At 32.4% G+C, this 18784-nt stretch overlaps 1 pseudogene; it reads right to left on the bottom strand.

The window, feature by feature from the left end:
- Positions 1–15249: 15249 nt before the first annotated feature.
- LOC131680367 (uncharacterized) lies at positions 15250–16791 on the bottom strand (annotated as a pseudogene).
- Between the last annotated feature and the right edge of the window lie 1993 nt (positions 16792–18784).

The raw sequence follows: 18784 nt of genomic DNA, 5'->3' as shown, positions 1-18784 counted from the left end.
CATTCATTTGATTTATTTGATATATTTGATTTATTTGATTGATTTAATTCATTTGATTCATTTGACTCATTTGATTTATTTGATTCATTTGATTCATTTGAATCACTTGAATCATTTGAATCATTTGAATCGTTTGAATCATTTGAATCATTCGAATCATTTGAATCATTTGATTCATTTGATTCATTTGAATCATTTGATTCATTTGATTCATTTGATTCATTTGATTCATTTGATTCATTTGATTCATTTGATTCATTTAATTCAATTGATTCATTTGATTCATTTGATTCATTTGATTCAATCGATTTATTTGATTTATTTGATTGATTTAATTCATTCGATTCATTTGATTCACTTGATTCATTTGATTCATTTGATTCATTTGATTCATTTGATTCATTTGATTCATTTGATTCATTTGATCCATTTGATTCATTTGATTCATTTGATTCATTTGAATCATTTGAATCATTTGAATCATTTGAATCATTTGAATCATTTGAATCATTTGAATCATATGAATCATTTAAATCATTTGATTCATTTGATTCATTTGATTCATTTGATTCATTTGATTCATTTGATTCATTTGATTCATTTGATTCATTTGATTCATTTGATTTATTTGATTTATTTGATTCATTTAATTCATTTGATTTTTTGATTAATTTAATTCATTTGATTCATTTGATTCATTTGATTCATTTGATTCATTTGATTCATTTGATTCATTTGATTCATTTGATTCATTTGATTCATTTGATTCATTTAATTCATTTGATTCAATTGATTCATTTGATTCATTTGATTCATTTGATTCAATTGATTCATTTGATTCATTTGATTCATTTGATTCATTTGATTCATTTGATTCATTTGATTCATTTGATTCATTTGATTCATTTGATTCATTTGATTCATTTGATTCATTTGATTCATTTGATTCATTTGATTCATTTGATTCATTTGAATCATTTGAATCATTTGAATCGTTTAAATCATTTGATTCATTTGATTCATTTGATTCATTTTAATTATTTTATTCATTTTATTCATTTGATTCATTTGATTCATTTGATTCATTTGATTCATTTGATTCATTTGATTCATTTGATTCATTTGATTCATTTGATTCATTTGAATCATTTGAATCATTTGAATCATTTGAATCATTTGAATCATATGAATCATTTCAATCATTTGATTCATTTGATTCATTTGATTCATTTGATTCATTTGATTCATTTGATTCATTTGATTCATTTGATTCATTTGATTCATTTGATTCATTTGATTCATTTGATTCATTTGATTCATTTGATTCATTTGATTCATTTGATTCATTTGATTCATTTGATTCATTTGATTCATTTGATTCATTTGATTCATTTGATTCATTTGATTCATTTGATTCATTTGATTCATTTGATTCATTTGATTCATTTGATTCATTTGATTCATTTGATTCATTTGATTCATTTGATTCATTTGATTCATTTGATTCATTTGATTCATTTGATTCATTTGATTCATTTGATTCATTTGATTCATTTCATTCATTTGATTCATTTGATTCATTTGATTCATTTGATTCATTTGATTCATTTGATTCATTTGATTCATTTGATTCATTTGATTCATTTGATTCATTTGATTCATTTGATTCATTTGATTCATTTGATTCATTTGATTCATTTGATTCTTTCGATTCATTTGATTCATTTGATTCATTTGATTAATTTGATTAATTTGATTCACTTGATTCATTTGATTCATTTGATTCATTAGATTTATTTGATTCATTTGATTCATTTGATTCATTTGATTCATTTGATTCATTTGATTCATTTGATTCATTTGATTCATTTGATTCATTTGATTCATTTGATTCATTTGATTCATTTGATTCATTTTAATTATTTTATTCATTTTATTCATTTGATTCATTTGATTCATTTGATTCATTTGATTCATTTGAATCATTTGAATCATTTGAATCATTTGAATCATATGAATTATTTGAATCATTTGATTCATTTGATTCATTTGATTCATTTGATTCATTTGATTCATTTGATTCATTTGATTCATTTGATTCATTTGATTCATTTGATTCATTTGATTCATTTGATTCATTTGATTCATTTGATTCATTTGATTCATTTGATTCATTTGATTCATTTGATTCATTTGATTCATTTGATTCATTTGATTCATTTGATTCATTTGATTCATTTGATTCATTTGATTCATTTGATTCATTTGATTCATTCGATTCATTTGATTCATTTGATTAATTTGATTAATTTGATTCACTTGATTCATTTGATTCATTAGATTTATTTGATTCATTTGATTCATTTGATTCATTTGATTCATTTGATTCATTTGATTCATTTGATTCATTTGATTCATTTCATTCATTTGATTCATTTGATTCATTTGATTCATTTGATTCATTTGATTCATTTGATTCATTTGATTCATTTGATTCATTTGATTCATTTGATTCATTTGATTCATTTGATTCATTTGATTCATTTGATTCATTTGATTCATTTGATTCATTTGATTCATTTGATTCATTTGATTCATTTGATTTATTTGATTTATTTGATTTATTTGATTGATTTGATTGAATTAATTCATTTGATTCATTTGATTCATTCGATTCATTTGAATCATTTGATTCATTTGATTCATTTGATTCATTTGATTCATTTGATTCATTTGATTCATTTGATTCATTTGATTCACTTGATTCATTTGATTCACTTGATTCACTTGATTCATTTGATTCATTTGATTCATTTGATTCATTTGATTCATTTGATTCATTTGATTCATTTGATTCATTTGATTCATTTGATTCATTTGATTCATTTGATTCATTTGATTCATTTGATTCATGTGATTCATTTGATTCATTTGATTCATTTGATTCATTTGATTCATTTGATTCATTTGATTCATTTGATTCATTTGATTCATTTGATTCATTTGAATCATTTGAATCATTTGAATCATATGAATCATTTGAATCATTTGATTCATTTGATTCATTTGATTCATTTGATGCATTTGATTCATTTGATTCATTTGATTCATTTGATTCATTTGATTCATTTGATTCATTTGATTCATTTGATTCATTTGATTCATTTGATTCATTTGATTCATTAGATTTATTTGATTCATTTGATTCATTTGATTCATTTGATTCATTTGATTCATTTGATTCATTTGATTCATTTGATTCATTTGATTCATTTCATTCATTTGATTCATTTGATTTATTTGATTCATTTGATTCATTTGATTCATTTGATTCATTTGATTCATTTGATTCATTTGATTCATTTGATTCATTTGATTCATTTGATTCATTTGATTCATTTGATTCATTTGATTCATTTGATTCATTTGATTCATTTGATTCATTTGATTCATTTGATTCATTTGATTCATTTGATTCATTTGATTCATTTGATTCATTTGATTCATTTGATTCATTTGATTCATTTGAATCATTTGATTCATTCGATTCACTTGATTCATTTGATTCACTTGATTCATTTGATTCATTTGATTCATTTGATTCATTTGATTCATTTGATTCATTTGATTCATTTGATTCATTTGATTCATTTGATTCATTTGATTCATTTGATTCATTTGATTCATTTGATTCATTTGATTCATTTGATTCATTTGATTCATTTGATTCATTTGATTCATTTGATTCATTTTATTCATTTGATTCATTTGATTCATTTGATTCATTTGATTCATTTGATTCATTTGATTCATTTGATTCATTTGATTCATTTGATTCATTTGATTCATTTGATTCATTTGATTCATGTGATTCATTTGATTCATTTGATTCATTTGATTCATTTGATTCATTTGATTCATTTGATTCATTTGATTCATTTGATTCATTTGATTCATTTGATTCATTTGATTCATTTGATTCATTTGATTCATTTGATTCATTTGATTCATTTGATTTATTTGGTTCATTTGATTCATTTGATTCATTTGATTCATTTGATTCATTTGATTCATTTGATTCATTTGATTCATTTGATTCATTTGATTCATTTGATTCATTTGATTCATTTGAATCATTTGAATCATTTGAATCATTTGAATCATTGGAATCATTTGAATCATTTGAATCATTTGAATCATTTGAATCATTTGATTCATTTGATTCATTTGATTCATTTGATTCATTTGATTCATTTGATTCATTTGATTCATTTGATTCATTTGATTCATTTGATTCATTTGATTCATTTGATTCATTTGATTCATTTGATTCATTTTATTCATTTTATTCATTTTATTCATTTGATTCATTTGATTCATTTGATTCGTTTGATTCATTTGATTCATTTGATTCATTTGATTCATTTGATTCATTTGATTCATTTGATTCATTTGATTCATTTGATTCATTTGATTCATTTGATTCATTTGATTCATTTGATTCATTTGATTTATTTGATTCATTTGATTAATTTGATTAATTTGATTAATTTGATTCATTTGATTCATTTTATTCATATCTTTAATTTTATGCATTTCATGTTCAGTCATTCGTTATATTTCAATCAATTTGTTAGTATGAGTCAATTTTTTTATTAATTTTATAACTATTTCTAAATATAATCTTAATTTTTATTTGATAACCTAATCTAATTTGATTCGCGTATTTTATAATTTTGATTTATATGAATTTTTCTACTTATTTTATGAATTTAAAAGCCTATTATTTCATTTTTTACTTTACTTTTTTATTTCGGTCGTTTTGTTGATTTCTATAATTTATTCAGTTTATTCGAGATTTTATTCGTGCAAGGCTAGAAACTGTTTTCATCCCACCTCTAGTTGGGTGCCTACTTCTCGTGAGTTCTGCAAACTAATCCAATAGTGAAATGTGTAAGAAATGTCTCATCTCACTGCTAGGTGGATAAATCGGTTTTTATTGATAACTTCTCCAACATGAAGTTAGACTTAAAATGTTTCTTTTTTATTTAGGTTTTCGCTGGCAAAAAATAAAAAATTAAAAAAATGGGTGAAAATCGGTACATTTTTTTTCAGTGCATATTTTTTTACAAAGATTAATGAATGCCCTGCAACGCATTCTCGAATAGTTTTGCTGTACAAATTATGGTTCTTGACCAATATTTTTTAGAAAGTAGTGCACGCAAAAACACATACGCCATTTTAAAAAGTTGCCCTTGAGACAAAATGATTAGATTATCTCTTGAATATACTTAATTTCCCACATAGGCGCAACGTAAAACGTTTCATCAAAATCGAAGATGGTCGGTCACGATTTTTCACAAAATTGGACGGCTCTTCGTGGAATTCCTCAACAGCAAAAACAAAATTCCAGGACAGGTAAAACGTCTTTAAGCTTCATAACTACAACACACTTTTACACCAGCAACAAGACGACGCACAGTGGCGGGTCTTCAAACAAAAGTCGGACTAAACCTCAAATGTTACCTAATTTGGCTGAAAATCACAATTTAAGCTAATTTTGAGGTGCTGAGCTCATTTTTAAAGTCAAAAGTCGTGAAATATTAAATGCATTTTTCCATACAGTGTCATTGGACCTTTCTTATAACTATGATCCCGTTTTCATGATAGATTTTCCGTTACTGTTCACCAATGTCAGCAATATCATAAAAAATGAAGAACACTACTTTAAATCCATTGTATAACGTGTTGGTTTACTGTAGATTGTCTAACTATTTTACACAAAACACCATGCGCCTCCATATCAGCAACAAAGCTTCAAAATCGCCTTAAAAATTTTGCGCACCTAGGCGCAGAACGAGATCATGATATTCGAAAAGTAGAGGTTATTTCGCATAGAATGTATACTATGTGACCGTTCCGAAATGATTCCGAAATTTGTACAGATTACATTAATGAAAAAAGTATTTTTGATCTGACCACCTCAAACATATTTAAACTAAAAAGTTATAGTTCCCAGCAAATTTACCAAATGTATTTTATTCACTAACCAAGTTCTTTCGTTCCCCTACACAATGAAACTAGTTGTGCTAAAATCGGACCAAAATCAAAAGAACAACATGCATTTGAAGTGAACAGAGCAACAGTGGTTTCGGATATGAAAATCATTAAAAAATCCGGACTTTGCTACGTTTAAACTGATGTTAAAAATCGTGTTCTTATCCAATGATCATAAAATTTTGAATATACATCATTCAATACATGAGAAATTTGGTAAAAATATAAAATATTAATATTTCAAAAATAAATTTATGAGGTTTTGGCCAGCATTCAGCCACTGTGCGACGCTGTTAGGACTTAAGTCTTCTTGTCATACTTTTGCATTAAACAAGATATAAAGCTTATCACAAATGCTAAAGACTTGGCGGGAGACGGTCCTCAATAAACGAATCGAAAATAAAATCTCGTTGTTATATCACTTTAGCTTGATATATTCATAATATCAAAATAGCTGAGTAGAAACGACAGTTGTAATGCATACTTTGTGTATAATACATTTTCTGTTTAGAGTTAATTTTGTAACATCCCATTTTGAGTAATTTTTTTAATATTATCCCATTTTGGGATACCTTACTATATACACAAACATTCACACACACATAATTCGTTAAGCTGTGTCGATTGGTACATGACTCAGCCCATCTGGTTTCGATTGTTTTAAGTTGGATTGTTTCTATGATTTTCTTTTAGTGGCATGGACAGAGAACGCTACGCAATGTTTGATAAACATAAGAATATCAATGGAAGAGGAGTTTCTTCATCCAACTGTACCTAAAAGTACTTTGTGGAAGAGGGTTGCTGATCAAATGACGGAAGAAGGATATCTAATGGATGCATATTCGGCTGATCTAAAGTATCGCAACCTTTTTGCCACGTACAAAAAAAATTAAGCAACGCCAATCAAAAACTGGGGCTTCGTCCAGCTTTCTAAGCTGGCCATGGTTCAAAATTTTTGATAGTGTCTACAAAACAAGGACTAAAATAAGCGTGCCTGTCAAAAATTTGGGAAGCACATTTCCCGAAACACACGCCATCGAAACAGTACCTGAAAACTTGGGCCATAGCAATCCAGTTGACGGAACTGCTGAAATTGAGGACCCGGTCGAAAATCCAGAAACTATCGCCAGTACACGCGGTTCAAACATGAGCGCCTCTGCCTTCAGAAAATTTAAGGCGATAATAGAGCAATAGCGATTAGAGATGGATACGAAACGCCGTGAGCAAGCATTGGAACTAGAAAGGAGAAAAGTGGATGCTCTAATCGCCTTCGAAACGAGGAAAGGTGATGCGTTGTGTATGTTGGCGGAGGCGTGGAGTAAGCGTACCTAATAGTAACTAGGTACCTAGTTTTTAAGATTTTATGTGACTAGTGTTTAAGTTGTTATGTGTGCCTAGTTTGCAAGTTTTTAAACAAAAATTGAAACAGTTTCAACCGGATCGACATTCCAAGTTCGAAGTTATATTTATAATTGGTTATCGTGTCATTTTTAAATGACAGCTCGAATATTTAAAAAAGGCCATGAAAAACTATAACTACTAAAACGCTACATAAGTTATAGAATCCATGAATGGATTCTCCGAATCATGCAAATAATAGCTCAGAGAGCGTTATATATATATATATATATATATATATATATATATATATATATATATATATATATATATATATATATATATATATATATATATATATATATATATATATATATATATATATATATATATATATATATATATATATATATATATATACATATATATATATATATATATATATATATATATATATATATATATATATATATATATATATATATATATATATATATATATATATATATATATATATATATATATATATATATATATATACATATATATATATATATATATATATATATATATATATATATATATATATATATATATATATATATATATATATATATATATATATATATATATATATATATATATATATATATATATATATATATATATATATATATATATATATATATATATATATATATATATATATATATATATATATATATATATATATATATATATATATATATATATATATATATGGAATGAACGAATAATATATCGTGAATTGAATTGATACTATGACACTAGTTTTGGGATGAGTTCCATACAAGCTCATTACACAAACGAGTGCGATATCCAACGCTCAAGTTTGCCATCAAAATGTTTTATACAACTATATTAACGTTCCCTGTGTTCCAACCTACCCCGGACTCCCCCACGTGTATGTTATGTGTGCCATTCAACTCGAAGCCTTTGTTGTCAAAACATGTCGAGCATTTCAAACTCATCTACCTTTAACATTTGTGCCTAATAGTAATAAAATAATAAAAACGTCTACCAATCATTAAGAATATAATGTAAATCTAGGGCAGTTAATTCAAATAACTATTGTAATTTGGAGATTAGGAACATGTTCCGCTAGTGAACTGTAGAAAACTGTAGGCGAATCAACAATGAATTCTTTTGAAAATTTACTAATTCTGAAAATAACGGTATACATTCTGAGAATGCTTCTTTTCGCGCACTGTAATGGATCCAATATACTTCGTTTGCTGAACAAGTGGTAGGTGTTAAGTCAGACCGGACTAAGTGACAAAATGTTGATTTCGAGTAAAACGAGTTTAAAGTTTGAATCGCAGCATCCTTCACGTCCCAGGTACACGGCCAAATGTTATCTTGCACAAGTCTAGTGAGAATGGACTGATTACACCCATGTTTGAATACATCGGTGTAGTAAAAGATTGAAACGAAAATTCTATAAGTTTGTGCCTATCATTTGTGCAATTTCCGTAAAATTGATACAATTCACGTCACAATTACAATTACTCAAGCATAGCTATATTTTGAGTAGAAAGTTATCTTTTAATATTGGTTTCTCTTTAATAATAACAAAAGACATTTTTTGCTAATTGCTATCTTTTCCAATCGAATTTATTACAACATTAAACTACCTTATTTACTAATTAATCTGATTCATGAGGTATACAGCTATTTCGTTCCGTTTATTTTCTGCACTTATATTTCGTGCACCAAAATGGCCCTCAATATTTTCAATAGATTCATTTGACATACTCGAATAGCTGCGTTGATAAGAATCGTCGTCGATTTCATCTTTTAAAAGGTAGTTGTGTAAACAAGCTGCAGCCATTATGTAGAATTTCGCATTTCCTAGATTTGTTATCTCCATTTAACAAACCGATTGCATTCTCAATAACCATTCTGGTTGAAGAGTGAACTTTGTTGAAGTTAATTTTTGCTGGGCTAAGATTTCTATTGTCTTTATAAGGCCGTAGAAGGAATGTATCAAGTGGATAAGCTGAATCTCCAACCAAATGCATATCATTAGGAACGGTACATTGTGCACACTACAACTTTGTTGAAGTTAATTTTTTCTGGGCTAAGATTTCTATGTCTTTATAAGGCCGTAGAAGCAATGTATCAAGTGGATAAGCTGAATCTCCAACCAAATGCATATCATTAGGAACGGTACATTGTGCAGATTTAAGATAGGCATATAACGGCGACTCCCTCCACACACGAGCATCGTGAACGCTGCCCGGGTACCCGCAGAACACATCTAAAAATGGTTTTTTCGCATTACAGACCAACTGAACTTGAATCGATTGCGTTAGCTTTCTGTTGTTATAACTGTCGTCGTATCGGAGCTTTGGAATCTCGTCGTGTGTCCCATCAATCGCACCAATAACATTTGGAAACTTTTTAAAATTATCCGCTATTCCCCGCAGTTCATCTTCTCGTGGCTATCTAATAAACTTGGATCTATTCCATACAAAATTTTGCAGAACCGTAGAACAACGCTATGAGTCAAGCCACGGCTCATATCAAATCGATCACCAGAAGCTGTGAAATAGAAATTCGTTACAAATACTGTCACATGAATTTAATATTGCATACTTACATCTGTACGTTGATTTGTTAGCAAGCCACTAAATTGTAGTCAATACAGCTGTCTGTATTGGTACTGAAGGCCGTCTAGTGGTATTCCAATCTTTTTGCCATTCTCATATAAAGAAAGGCTATGCAATCACTGTAAATATCGACTTTTTAACCGAGACCCGGAGGGCCGAGTGTCATACACCATTCGATTCAATTCGTCGAGATCGGCAAATGTCTGTGTGTGTATGTGTGTGTGTATGTGTGTGTGTCATTTAAACTCACAATTTTCTCAGAGATGGCTGAACCGATTTTCGCAAACTTAGTTTCATCTGAAAGGCTGCTATTGAATTTTTAGTTGATCCGACTTCCGGTTCCGGAGTTACGGGTTGAAGAGTGCGGTCACACAGCAAATTTCCATATGAACTGGTACCACCATGATGTTCAAATGATGTAAAACATATTACAATTGATGTAACATTACTCTAGTTTGCGGGTCTGGATCACTAATGATCAATCAAAGCAGCTTTGACCACATTGGTCACCTATGACGGATCATGACGCCCCCGGGGAACCCGCCATGTTCCTAAGCTAATATCACACACATTCCCCAACGAATTCTCTACCGATTTTTACAAACTTGATTTCAAATGAAAGATACAGTAATACCATTGACTGTTGCTGAATTTCATTCGGTTCTGACTCTTGCTTCCGGAGTTACAGGGGTGTTAGTAAGGATACACTGGAATTTCCCATATAAATCGGTACAATCGTAATACCTCAGAGGCTAAAAGCTATTGAAGATCTAGATCACTGATTGCCAAACAAACATTCTTTGAATATATTGTCCACCATCGACGATTCCGGAAGTCCGGAATTCCGGACATATTCCACAATTAAAATCACATCGGTTCTTCGGTGATGACTGAACCGATTTTCTCAAACCAAGTCTCAAATGGAAGGCAAAATATGCAGTTGAGCATTGCGTCGCCGAGCCCTCCCCCCGCCTTGCCCTTACACCTCCCTCCTTCATCACTCCCCTCCCCTTGGACCACCCTCACGCCCGCATTTCCTTCATCCACCCCGTATACCGAAATAAGATGAAGGATTTCTGACTCATCCTCCACTCCCACTCTACTAACCCCCCATTCCCTCCACTTTCAAACCCATTCCACCAACATTTCAAAATATAATCACATGAAGATAACATTGAACTCATGCTGATTAAGCTAATTAAATATTATTCTTTTGCCTTTCTCATATAGAAAGGTTATGCAATTGCTCCAAAAACCGACTTTTTAACCGAGGCCCGGAGGGCCGAGTCTCATATAACATTCGACTCAGTTCGCCGAGATCGCAAAATATCTGTGTGTATGTATGTGTGTGTGTTTGTATGTGTGTATGCGCGGATTTTTTAAAATGTCCACATCGGTTTCTCGGAGATGGCTGAACCAATTTTTACAAACTAAGATTCAAATGAAAGGTATAATATTCCCATAGGTTGCTATTGAATTTTATTTTCAACCGACATCTTGTTCCGGATTACGAGTTGAAGAGTATGGTTACAAAACAAAATTTGTTGATTTGTCCACATCGGTTTTTCGGAATTTTCTGAACCGATTTTGACAAACTTGATTTTAAATGAAAGGTCCATCAGCTGCTGTTGAATTTTGTGTGGATCCGAGTTCTGGTTCCTGAATTACAGGGTGATACGTACGATCACGCAGCAAATCCCGATTCTAACGAATTCTGCGATGAATGTAAAAAGGTGAAATTTTTTCTAAAATGTAAACACATTTGTTGAATTTGTAGATGTAGATCACCAACAGTCATTCAAAGTCTCTTTGGCCACACTGGCCACCATCGACGGATCCGGAAGCATCCAAATTCAGAATAACGGTTATATTGGTTTCTCGAAAATGGCTAGACCGATTTGATCAACTTAGTCTCAAATGAAAGGTGTTGCGTCCCCGGAAACTGATATTAAATTCCATCTCCATCCGATTTCCGGCTCCGGAGTTACGGATTGTGGAGTCCGATCACATAGAAAACTCCGATTCAAACCGATACCGCGATGAATGCAAAAAGGTGCTCTCATATATACTTACCAAGTGTAATAAGAATGAAAGACATTTGCATAATGTTATATTGTACGAACCAGCTATTAAATCATAGTTTGGATAAATGAGAAAGGCACAATTGCACCTCTAGGTGGATTAAAACAGGTTTTTATATTTAGCCATTAAAAACTACAACAAAAATGAATTATTAGACAAAATATGCAAACTAGGTGATTCTGATATTTTATCTTACCCGAGCTTTGACATTCGGTAATACTTCTTCATGTCACTCTTCAGAAGAAAATTTTCAGCGTACTGCTTAATGCGTTCGCAATCCTATGATAAATTGGAACTGCTCAAATCAGTAGACGATTCTGACCGAGCTTCATTAGAAGACAAAGTGTCATCCAAAAATGAGATTTTTTCGAGAGCATTTGTACAGAAAACGGGTAGGTTGTGGTCGATAGGTACCTAGATGCGTGAAACAGACTGTTTTACATGTAGGTAATAATATATGACATGAAAACCTAGCAAGGCCTAAAATTATCATACCTATGTAAAGAACGATGAAATTCAAAGAATTTAGACATTTATGTAAATGAGTTGCTTTTTGCCATCAATTCTTGAATCACCGTCACCAAGACCGTTTTGCCTTAAGGGGTCTACGGACAGTATCTTGTTGCATATGTCTAGAAAGGGCATCCAAAATTCTACCAATTGGCGTTGAGTTACTGTTTTTTGAGCTTTTGTTCAAAAGTTAGGTCCAAGTTTGTGAAATCATTTAAGCAAATGAGGTGCTTTTTGCTATCAATTTTTCAATCACTGTCATCAAGACCATGTTGCCTTAAGCGGTCTGGGAACACTATCATGTTTCATATGCTTAAAAAGGGCATCTTAAAAGCTACAAAATGACGTTGAGTTACGGCTTTTCTGTTCTTTTAATCAAAAGTTAGGTCCAAGCTTGTGAAATCATTTAAGCAAATGAGGTACTTTTTGCTATCAATTTTTCAATCACTGTCATCAAGACCATTTTGCCTTAAGGGGTCTGGGAACACTATCATGTTACATATGTGTAAAAAAGGCATCCTAAAAGCTACAAAATGACGTAGAGTTACGGCTTTTCTGCCTTTTAATCAAAAGTTAGGTCCAAGTTTGTGAAATCATTTAATCAAATGAGGTGCTTTTTGCTATCAATTTTTGAATCACTGTCACCAAGACCGTTTTGCCTTAAGAGGTCTGCAGACAGTATCATGTTGCATATGTCTAGAAAGGGAATCTAAAATGCCATAAAATGGCATTGAGTTGCGAGTTTTCTATCCCTTTGATCAAAAGTCAGGTCCTAGTTTGTGAAATCATTTTAGCAAATGAGGTGCTTTTTCCTATCAATTTTTGAATCACTGTCACCAAGGCCGTTTTGTCTTAAGACAAAACTGCGGACAGTATCATGTTGCATATGTGTAGAAAGGGAACCTAAAATGCTACAAAATGGCGTTGAGTTACTAGTTTTCTATAACTGTGACCAAAAGTTAGATCAAAGTTTGTGAAATCATTTAAGCAAATGAGGTGCTTTTTGCTATCCATTTTTGAATCACTGTCAACAAGACCTTAAAGGGGTGGTGGCACCATCATGTTGTATATGTAAAGAAAGGGCATCTAAAATGCTATGAAATGACGTTGATTTGCTGATTTCCTGTCCATTTGATCGAAAGTTAGGTGTAAGTTTGTGAAATCATTTATGTAAATGATGTGCTTTTTGCCATCAATTCTTGAATCACTGTCTCCAATACCATTTTGTCTTAAGGGGTTTGCGGACAGTATCTTTTGCATATGTCTAGAAAGGGCATCCTACCAATTGGCGTTGAGTCACTGGTTTTTTGAGCTTTTGTTCAAAAGTTAGGTCCAAGTTTGTGAAATCATTTTAGCAAATGAGGCGCTTTTTGCTATCAATTTTTGAATCACTGCCATCAGGACCATTTTGCCTTAAAAGATCTGGGGATAGTACTATGTTGCAAATGTATAGAAATCGCATCTAAAATGCTACAAAATAACGTTGAATTTGCGGTTTTCTGTTGTTTTGATCAAAAGTTAGGTCCAAATTTGTGAAATCATCCAAGCAAATGAGGTGCTTTTTGCTATCAATTATTGAATCACTCTCACCAAGACCATTTTGCCTTAAGGAGTCTGGGAAGACTATCATGTTATATATGCGTAAAAAGGGCATCTAAAATGCTACAAAATAGCGCTGAGTTACGGCTTTTCTATCCTTTTAATCAAAAGTTAGGTCCAAGTTTGTGAAATCATTTAAGCAAATGAGGTGTTTTTTGCTATCCATTTTTGAATCAATGTCAACAAGACCGTTTTGCCTTAACGGGGTGGTGGCACCATCATGTTGTATATGCAAAGAAAGGGCATCTAAAATGCTATAAAATGACGTTAATTTCCCGTTCCTTTGATCAAAAGTTAGGTCCAAGTTTGTGAAATCATTTATTCAAATGAGATGCTTTTTGCTATCCATTTTTGAATTACTGTCACCAAGATCATTTTGCCTTAAAGGGGTGGTGGCATCATCATGTTGTATATGTAAAGAAAGGGCATCTAAAATGCTACTAAATTACGTTCAATTACCGGTTTTCTGTCCCTTTGATCAAAAGGTAGGTCCAAGTTTGTGAAATCATTTATGTAAATGAGGTGCATTTTGCTATCAATTTTTGAATCACTGTCATCAAGACCGTTTTGTCTTAAGGGGTCTGCGGGCAGTGTTTTGTTGCATATGTCTAGAAAGGGCATCCAAAATGCTGCGAATTGGCGTTGAGTCGAAGTTTGTGAAATCATTTCAGCAAATGATGTACTTTTTGCTATCAATTATTCACACTTATTCTTGTTTACGACGAATGCGAGATTCGTCCGAAAGTGATTTGTATTCCCGTTTACGACGGCAGGATTAAAATGGCATACTATTTGTTCGAATCGCTTTTGAACGAATCTGGCATTCGTCGTAAACAAGAATAAGGGTGATTATTTTTTGCACAAAAGGAATTTTCCTACGAAATAATGATAATGGCTGATATTGTGTTTATTCTCTATTTTATTGTTGTTGGTTAAGCTTCCTTATGAAATTGTTTGACCTATATCTTTAGAAGTTTAGTCGACAGTAACATTTTTAAAACCAAGCGAATGGGTTTGTGTATCTTCACTCTTCAGCCAAAAACAGGCATATTCGAGACTTCATTCCGACGGTGCTACATAGCTTAATTGGTATAATAGGTACCTGATTGAATAATTAATAACCGAAATCTTCTTTTCGAGTCATTTATTTGAGGAGTTTATTGGGCTTGCATTTCAGTGATTTTATCTCTCCAGTTGCTCTATACAGAAGAATTACTGCAGAATACGGAATGCGTCATAAATGTCGGCGTTGGTTAACCGTTAACCGAATGCTAGGTCGTGGATTGTTTTTCTCCAACTGTTCGAAATATTCAGGTGTGATAACTGCCAATCCGGTGTCGATACACTGCGGTAATAAAGATTAATTACTTGTCGATCACTAAATTATATCTCAACTCCCTAGAAATTTGATCCATCAGACTTTTTCGTTTGAGGGTCTGTCGCATTTTCCAGGTAGAAATGCTTTACTGGTGATAAAGGATCACCTCGAAAAGTGAGTTCATCGAGATAAGGTAGTTTGCTGAAAAAGATTCAATCAATACAAATTCCAACAGACCACTCAATTAAGCTTACTGGGAAATTTGTCGACAACAGTCCCTCAATTCGAAGAAGAGTATTGGCTCGGTTTCTAACTTATCGAGTTCGCCCATGACAGTGTAATTCAGCCGTGGTGGACGTGAAGTGGAAAAGCAATAGCCGTTGGTGCTTTACGATGAATGATGGCCCGGCGCTGCAACTCCGATCGTCCCGACGGCCTATTCAAAACTAGCTCACAGTAGGCCAACTTTCGTTTTCTAAAAACAATAATAGCAAAATAGTTACGAATTCTGCGATATCGTACACAGCCCAAACATACATTATAATGTTCCACCAGTCCTCTCGGCCAGTACGCCAAACGATAGACTCGTCCGAAAACATTCGCAGCTTGTAGCATTTTCGCAATTCCACCATCTCAGGAAGAGAACATATTTGTCCCGTATTCATACAGATCGCTTCCGTTACAAAAAAACCACCATCGTTTCATCGCTTGATTCCGCTATTCCTCCACCGTTTGTTCCTCCGGCAGACGCTTCTGTTCCTCCAATTCCAAATGCACATCCACTGTTCAAAAAAATCCGCTCGGTTCACATGATCCGACGCCATAGTTCCGTACACTTTTCAACTGGTATTTGTCACTGTTCCGATCGAAGCGGTCGCAGGCCAACAGCAGCAGCCTTTTGCTGTTTCTGATTAGCCAATAATACCGCAGTAGGCGAGAAATAAAGCCCAACTGGAAGAACTGGATGAATGTTTGACTGCTTGTTGAACGCATCGACTGCTGCAGTTGTACCTTACCATGATCGGCGATTTTTGTTCTAAAAAAAGCTATTAACGCTTGACAAACATTTGACACTTGAAAAACATTTACCTGCGAAACATTCCTTGCAATGATTTAGGCACGACGGGGAAAAACTAGCTATTTTCACCGAAACCGCATCGATTTGCTTACTGCTAATCATGGGAGCGAAATTTAATTAGCAGCATTCGTAGTCACCACATACCAGAACAGTTGACTTGTTTGTGTGTGTTAATAATCCCCCACCGCACTGCTCTCGTTTTGTTGAGCAAAGCATCGGCCCTCACCGTACGGTGGATTGTTGAGCTGTCTGATGTGATGATCTCTCTCTCGCGCAACATAATCAAGCTTTGTTTATGTGGCACACTGGTGTTACAGCGCGTCGCTTTACTCTCCCGCAACAAAAAGTCATCAAAATACCGATGAGTTGTTGGTGGATTTAAGAACGCGCCTAATGTCATGGATCTCTTCACATTTTCATTCGGGAATGTTATGTTCGTTCTCTTCTATAACTTCTCTTTTTCTTCCGAATCCAAGACAGACACGCTGTGGTAAACAGCTACCCCTTCTTCATGCTGTGACCGGTGAGCTACACAGTTCGGTTTTCTGTAGGTGTTCAGTTTGATTTTACCTATCGGAATGAGTGCCATACATAACACTCAATGATATATTCCCGTTTCGCTGTGCATCGGAAATTTTCGTTTTCTTTATTTTCGCTTCCTGCTGCCTCTCGGCAGGCTGACACCGTACAGTAGCTCAACATTCTATGCATTTAGTCTGTCAGTGCAAGTCCGTAAGCCGTTTGGAACAGTTGATTGAATTTATATGCGCAAGTACCCATCTAGAGACGACATATGTATTCTATCTCAAAGTAAGACAGATTGTTCATGCTCATGTAGAATACTTTTCCTTTGAATATATGTACATTATGAGAATGACGTATCATGGACAATTATGCTACTTTTTTTCGTTTGTATTCATGCACGCTTGTAAGTTGCGAAAAAAATTACTTTTCAAACGAGCAATCCGTGATTCGCCAGAGAACAGTTCGAGCAATGATATCAAATTTTATGAAATACTCCGTTTTTTTTAAGTATTTATGTTCAGCTAGCTTGAAAATTGAATAATATTCTTGTACTGAATCAACTTTAGTCTTCATGCCACGTGTCAACGAAACGTATGATTATTCCTTCTCCATAGACATATAGTGATTTTTACTATTGGCGAAATGCTCAGTTTATGCAAACTACTCTAAAGGTCAAACATGACTTTTATTTATAAGTAGAATTTAAAAGAGGGACAACTGCAGAAATTTACAGTTCCTCCCTTTTAAAACTTTCGAAGATAATAGCCACTATATTCCTACGCAAAACACATTTTTGCTAAATATCAAAACGGCAGAACTGAGATTCCATTAAATGTTGAAAGGTAAGAGTGTTTACATTTTGAAGTTTATAGCATCGATTTAGCTAAAAAAAATTATGATTGTTGGTCGATAATATGTCAAAATGTCCTCTAAAGCAGCAGTCAACATATTGCAACTACTGTTTTATTGCCTGTATGACAGTTGCAAGCAAACTATGTTTCTGAAATAGCAACATCTCTATTACCACTATGTAAAACTTGAAATGAACTTTAGGATGTACAGGATGCAGGCCCGTAGCCAGGATTTTGTTTCGGGAGGGGCTTAAAAATTATTGCATAAATGTATTAATTCTGATGACTTGAAACAATCACTGGAAACTGAACGTAATTATGAAAAGTTCTTAGTGAAAACAATTCCAAAAATAAGACAATAGACACTAAAAACTCTAATAATATGTTGCCTGTTACAAGAAAGGCTATAGTGCATCGACGAATTAAATTTGATTATTTTTGATTTACAAGTTAGAAATTTCTCTAGTTACAAAAATGAATAGTCAAGAGCTCAAAGTATTAAGGGCTGCTTGAAAATGCTACGCTGCATGCTACGCTGCTTGAAAATGCTACACATTCGATACACCTTTACAATTTGTAGAAGACGCTAAATTGGAATGAGTAGAAAAATATCCAAAAACCCGTCTCATGAAACTTTACACGCATTTGCTAATCAGAAGAACGAAACCAACGTCAAGGTTGTCCCCATGAATAGGAATATATCAGTGTGAAATCAAAGTTTACCGTTGCAAAGAATGTCCGAACAAAGTGAATGTCGAAATTTGCTTCAAATCTT

Source organism: Topomyia yanbarensis, chromosome 2, assembly GCF_030247195.1.
Source record: "Topomyia yanbarensis strain Yona2022 chromosome 2, ASM3024719v1, whole genome shotgun sequence".
Classification (NCBI taxonomy): domain Eukaryota; kingdom Metazoa; phylum Arthropoda; class Insecta; order Diptera; family Culicidae; genus Topomyia; species Topomyia yanbarensis.
Note: the sequence above shows the minus strand (reverse complement) of the source record. Positions and strands in the feature narration are given on the sequence as shown.